This window comes from Gopherus evgoodei, chromosome 8, assembly GCF_007399415.2.
Source record: "Gopherus evgoodei ecotype Sinaloan lineage chromosome 8, rGopEvg1_v1.p, whole genome shotgun sequence".
NCBI lineage: Eukaryota > Metazoa > Chordata > Testudines > Testudinidae > Gopherus > Gopherus evgoodei.
In genome coordinates this window covers 70337169-70344439 of record NC_044329.1, presented here as the reverse complement: position 1 = coordinate 70344439, position 7271 = coordinate 70337169, and positions in this window count along the sequence as shown.

The following is a 7271-nucleotide window of genomic DNA, read 5'->3' as shown; positions in this document are numbered from 1 at the left end:
GCTCTAATTATGCGCAAGTGAAAAAGTGGTGTAAGAATGGAAACAGCATCTCAGTATTAATGCAATTACTACTAGCAAAGTCTATTTATTTACATATGGTGTTCAAATTTTTTCATAGTATGAACCACAAGAGTGAGATTTTGTAGAGTACATCAGCTTATAATTGCATAACAAAGAATGGTGAGTAGGTGTGTATGAGTGGGAGAGAGAGAGAGAGAGAGAGAGAGAGAGATTAGGAATAGCATCATCTTGAATTCTAGTCAACATCCAAATACAAATTAAAGTTAGTTTCAGGTAAGACACCTGCCCAAGCATCCTGTAATTTTTAATTTTACAGCTGATTTTTTCTGTTTTAAAAACTTTTCTCTCCTGTTGCTATATGAAAAACCTGGACAAACAGTGAAAACTGATTAAAATGATTACATGTAAAGGACCTAGATCCTGCAAGCTCCCTTTGAGGGGTTGGACCTTTGCATTTGTTTACTTTGTTGGGGCTCTGCCTACATAGTTCTTGCAAGATCAAGGACAAAGTGCTGTCAAATACGCAAACTGAAAGCAATAGAGAAAAAGTTTTTCCTTGTAATATCTTTTAGTTGTAGTAATGTTTGTATTACTTTTAACCACGGTAGGTTTTAAACATCTCTCAGGCAGAAGTGTGATTATTTATTAGTGGCATCCTTTTAACACATACTTGTATATTTTTAAACAAAATCTAAAGTAAAATGTGTATGAAATTTTAATTAAAAAATTAAACGTAGTTTTTAAATAGGTAGGTTGTTACAGAAATGCACTGGAATTACAGGCTAGTCACCAAGGCTCAGATCCACACAGTGACTTCCTGACTAGTCACTAATCCCCAGGAAATGGCTTGACCATCAATTACTTACCTCATTATAAAATAGTTTTGAAGTTAGAACAGACATCTTTTTATACAATTGTCAGTAATGTAAGGACCATGTCCATACTTTTTAAGTTTTTGGATATCACGTTTTTAGGTTGTTATAGTTCCTGCATGTCTTGTAAATAACTGAGACAAGGTGGGTGAGGAAATATCTTTTATTGGACCAACTTCTTTTGGTGAAAGAGACAAGTTTTTGAAACTTGAGATGCACAGAGCTTTTTTTCAGTCCTGGGAAAGTACTCAGAGTGTCACAGCAAAATAGAACGTGGAACAGATTATTTAGCATAAGTAATTAACATATATTCTAAGGGAAGTGCCATGTTACATCTCTGTAGACATCAAATAGAAAAAGAGGGGTTAGTGGGTTACAGGGTTTTGTAACAAACCACAAATCCAAGGTCTTTTTTAAGACCAAGATTGTTAACGTGTAGCAAAATTATTAGTTTAAGCTCCCATGCTAGTTGCTTGAAGGTGTTGTGCATAGGGTTACCAACCCTCCTGGTTTCGCTAGGAGTCTCCCGGAATCGGGCTCTGTCTCCCAGAGGCTGCTGAAGCCAAACTGGGAGATTTTAGGCCGCTAAAGTCCAGTGGCGTGGTGGGGCTAAGGCAGGCTCCCTGGCTGATTTGGTCCTGCACCACTCCCAGAAGCGGCTGGCACGTCCCTGCGACTCTGGGCATGGGAGGTCAGGGGAGGTCTACGTGCTGCCCTCACCCAGAGTGCTGACTCCACAGCTCCCATTGGCCGAGAACTGTGGCCAATGGGAGCAGCAGGGGCAGTGCTTGCAGTCAGGGGCGGTGTGCAAAGCCCCCTGTCCCCCCCCAGGAGCTGCAGGGATGTACTGACAGCTTCCAGCAGGAAGCCTGCCTTAGCCTCACTGCGCCACCACCCGAGAGCCGTCTGAGGTAAGTGCTGCCTGTCTGGAGCCCACCCCTCTCACTCCCTCCCCCATCCCAACCCCAGCCCTGAGCCCCCTCCTGCACCCAAACCCCCTCCCAGAGCCTGCACCCCAACCCCCTGCCCCAGCCCTGAGCCCCCTCCTATACCCAAAGTCCTTCTCAGAGCCAGCACCCCCTCCCACACCCCAACTCCCCTCCCCAGCCTTGAGCTCCCTCCAGCACCCAAACTCCCTCCCGGAGCTTGCCCCCTCTTCCGCCCCCCAAACCTCTGTCCCCGTCCGGGTGAAAGTGAATGAGGGTGGGGGAGAGCAAGTGACAGAGGGAGGGGGGAATGGAGTGAGCAGGGCAGAGCCTCAGAGAAGGGGTGGGGCAGGGTGGGGCCTCAGAAAAGGGCATGGCAGAGGCAGGGCAAGGGTGCTTTGGATTGTGTGATTAGACAGTTGTGTCACCTAGGGTATATTATCTTTTCTCTGTGTCCCTCAATTCCCCATTTGTAAAATGGGAATATTACTCATTCCCTTCTCCCTCTTTGTCTTGTCTATTTAGGCTGAGGTTTTCAAATGAGCCTAAGGGAACTGGGTGCCTAACATCTATTAGTCTCCTTTGAACATTCTAGCTGTAGATTACAAGCTTTTGGGGGCAGGGATCAAATCACAATGTGTGTGTATATAATAGGCCTGCACAACTCGTAAAGCGGCATGGGCCATATTACTCCAAAGAAAATAGCTGAGGGCCAAACCCCACTGGCCCTGCCGAACCCCCCCCAGCACCGCCAAGCCCCCAGAAATACCCCCCACCCCACAGAAACAAACCCTCCTTCCCCAGCACTGCCCCACCAAAACAGTGGTATTGAACCTTGGTAATATGTTATAGCAGGCCCCTAAGGTAGTATAATTAAGGTAAAAGAAAAATGTCTTATTGCTAGAACTAGAATAAGCTCTTCCCCCAACTTTGTAATCAATTGCCCTGTTGAATTAATGAAGTAGGTGTGGAAGGCAGGCACCTCCAGACAGCTGTAACCCTTGGAGAGGGGATGGGAGCCAGACCAGATCAGTAGAACAGGTCAGCCACTCCTCGCTTGCCTCCTCAACCTCCCCCACCTCCTCACCGCCCGCCACTGCCTGCCCGCTGCTTGCCTACTCACCCCTCACGGGCCACACAGTGAGCCCACACGGGCTGCATGCGGCCCCCCGGGCTGCATGTTGTGCAGGCCTGGTATATACAATGCCTAGCACCCTAGAGCCCTGATCTTGGTTCAGGCCTCTTGATGCTGCTGTGGTATAAATAATTAATTATAATACAAAGCTAAGCTTAAAAAGCTTAGCTAAGCGAATCAAAGATGTTCCGAGGTTGCTAGGACGGCCATAAGGCAAATAAGTTATGGTTCTACATTCTTTCTTGGAGCAGTGGGTTCTAGAAACTCTTCATCATACAGACAGACTTGTTAATGTGGAACAGACATGGGATGTGCCTGGTGGACCTCCACAAGAGAACGCATTGGTTTTAAGACTTCAGTCCTTTGAGAAAGACAATGCATATTAGGTGTAGCGTGACAGAAAAATAAATTATTCTTGAAGTCCTTTGTGTACATTTCTTCCCTGGCCAATTAACATAGCCAAAATAGTGAGGATAGAATAAATATGAAATTAAAGAATTAGAGTTAGCTTAAGTTTCATTAAAAAAATAAATGTGTTGTAAAGAAAGGTCCTGACTAGCAAGTAGAAGGAAGGCCTTGAAAATAATGAGTTATAAGGCCAGAAGGAATGGAATAGCGAGGATGTCTGTTTAAAAAAATAATTAAAAATAATTAAAGGCATAAGGGATTTTCTAAAGAGAAGGCCTCTGACTAATAGGGGTGACTGCAGAGGGTTTTAAATAAGATTAAAAAATTGTCTTAAAAGGAGCCAACATAGACCATACCATCCCACATATCTTAAAAGTAAAGCCTATGTGAACCTAAATGCAATGAAAAAGCTGTTGGTCAGCTGGAAGGGATGAGATAAAATTTACAACTTCCTTTATCCCCTTATTCATAAATTCAAGCATACAATTCACCATTTTAACCACTACAGCATGTTGGAAATATATATTTTATAGACCTTTCCATAATACTTAGATGTTTTTTCTCAGAAGTTTATGAATGCAGAGCCCACCACTGTACGCACAACATTCAAATTATTTTGTCCCACTCTGTACAACCTTGCAATTATCTTATTAATAGGGCTGTTGATTAATCGCAGCTAACTCACGCGATTAACTAAAAAAAATTAACTGCAATTAAAAAAATTAATTGCACTGTTAAACAATAGAATACCAACTGAAATTTATGAAAAATTTTTGGATGTTTTTCTACATTTTCAAATATACTGCTTTCTATTAAAACACAGATTACAAAGTATACAGTGCTCACTTTACATTATTAATTTTTATTATAAATATTTGCACTGTAAAAATGATAAAATTGTATTTTAAATTCACGTCATACAAGTACTGTAGTGCAATCTCTTTATCATGAAAGTGTAACTTACAAATGTAGATTTTTTTTATTACATACCTGCACTCAAAAACAAAACAATGTAAAACTTTAGAGCCTACAAGTCCACTCAGTCCTACTTCTTGTTCAGCCAATTGCTAAGACAAACAAGTTTGCTTACATTTATTGGAGATACTGCTGATTGCTTCTTATTTACAATGTCACCTGAAAGTGAGAACGGGCGTTCGCATGGCACTTTTGTAGCCAGCGTTGCAAGGTATTTACATGCCATATATGCTAAACATTCATATGCCCATTCAAGCTTTGGTCACCATTCCAGAGGACCTGCTTTCTTGCTGATAATCCTTCTTAAAACAATAATGCGTTAACTAAATTTGTGACTGATCTTGGGGGAGAATTGCATGTCTCCTGTTCTCTTTTACCCACATTCTGCCATATATTTCATGTCATAGCAGTCTCGGATGATGACCCAGCACGTTTGTTTTAAGAACACTTTCACAGCAGATCTGACAAAATGTAAAGAAAGTATTAATGTGAGATTTCTATGGATAGATACAGCACTCAACCCAAGGTTTAAGAATCGGCAGTGCCTTCCAAAAATCTGAGAGGGACAAGGTGTGGAGCATGCTTTCAGATATCTTAAAAGAGCAACACTCTGATGTGGAAACTGCAGAACCCAAACCACCAAAAAAAGAAAATAAACCTTCTCCTGGTGACATCTGACTCAAATGAAGAAAATGAACATGCATCAGTCTGCTCTGCTTTGGATGTTATCGAGCAGAACCCGTCATCAGCATGGACGCATGTCCTCTGGAATGGTGGTTCAAGCATGAAGGGATATATGCATCTTTAGCGCATCTGTCACTTTAATATCTTGCGACACCAGCTACACATTGCCATCCGAATGTCTGTTCTCACTTTCAGGTGACACTGTAATTAAGAAGTGGGCAGCATTATCTCCTGCAAATTGTAACCAACCTTGTTTGTCTGAGTGATTGGCTGACCAAGAAGTAGGACTGAGTGGACTTGTAGGCTCTAAAGTTCTGCATTGTTTTATTTTTGAATGCAGTTATTTTTTGTACATAATTCTACATTTGTAATTTCAACTTTCATTACAAAGAGATTGCACTACAGTATTTGTATTAGGTGAACTGAAATATACTGTTTCTTTTGTTTTTTACAGTGCAAATATTTGCAATCAAAAATATAAAGTGAGCACTGTACACTTTGTATTCTGTGTTGTAATATAAATCAATGTATTTGAAATGTAGAAAACATCCAAAAATATTTAAACAAATGATATTCTATTATTACCAGTGCAATTAATCACACAATTAATCACGATTATTTTTTTTAATCTCTTGACAGCCGTACTTACTAAATTTCATATCATCCTGTTTTCTAGTCATTCAAGTTTTAGATCCTTTTAGTTTTCCTCACAGTCCTCCCTTTACATTTTGCCTTAAAACTTTACTTTGTAGTTTAGCTTATGACTGACTCTTTAAAGCAGAGGTTCTCAAACTTTCTTGAATCATGTCCTCTCAACTTTTTTTTTTTACTTTGAGCCCTCCCTCCTCTACAAAATGGGACTTTTCAATGTAATCTCCATGGAACTGGGACCAGTACATTGATTCTAAGAAAGGGGATTCTACTTTAAATAAATCAGACCTTTAATCCTGCTGTCTAACTGTGAAGAGGCCAGGAAATCTCTTAAAAGCACATATCTTAACATCCACAAAGTTTTCAGGGTAATATTTCTCACTGTCAGCATCAGAAAATGCTAGTGGACATTGCAACCCTTTGTGTCAGGTCACACCACCACTCACTCAAATTTGTATAGTCATCCCTCCATCATCACAGAGGAGAAGCTGGGCCAAAATTGAGTGGATGGTGTTGTGAGCCCTTAAGTTAGTGGGAAGGCTCGTCACACATCACTATAAAATTTGACTCCCACCCCACCTCTGGTTGAGAGAACCACTGTTTTAAAGCATTATGTGATACTGTGTTTTATTACTAAAGAATATTGGTGCTTTATAACACGTATATTTCTGAATAAACAAATTAGACTTATATTTAAGTGGAAACTCAAGCCAGAGCCCAAGCATGAGATATATTTTGTTAAACTTAGTCTAAATTGTATTATGTCTTTTCTCCCTTCATCATGACAAACCCAAACTCATTCAAAGGCAGAAACAGTGACCTTAAATTCCATTGAGATTTGTGAAATTTTTCTTCTTATCTTTTGGATACATTAACCCAATACCATTCATTAGAAGCAAGTGGAAGACCACGGACAGGCTAGGTCCAATACTCAATGAGGAGCAGAAAAACAATAACAGAAAATGTAGAAATGGTAGAAGTGCTAAATGACTCTTATTTCAGTTTTAACCAAAAAGTTTAGTAGCAATTGGACATTTAATTTAATGAATGCTGGTGAAAATGAGGTAGGGTCAGAGGCTAAAATAGGGCAAGAAAAAGTTAAAAATTACTCAGACAAGTTAGATGTCTTAAAGTCACCAGGGCCTGATGAAATACATCCTAGAATACTCAAGGAGCTGAAAGAGGAGATAACTGAGCCATTAGCAATTATCTTTAAAAAGTCATGGAAAACAGGAGAGATTCCAGAGAAATGGAAAAAGGTAATTTTTTTTTTTAGAGAGGGATAGCTCAGTGGTTTGAGCATTGGCCTGCTAAACCCAGCGTTGTGAGTTCAATCCTTGAGGGGGCCACTTAGGGATCTGGGTCAAAAAATCAGTATTTGGTCCTGCCTAGTAAAGGCAAGGGGGCTGGACTCAATGACTTTTCGAGGTCCCTTCCAGTTCTAGGAGATAGGTATAGCTCCAATTATTTCAGGGGGGGAGGGATAGCTCAGTGGTTTGAGCATTAGCTTGCTAAACCCAGGGTTGTGAGTTCAATCCTTAAGGGGGCCATTTGTGGATTGGTCCTGCTTGGGAGGGGGTTAGACTAGATGCTCTCCTG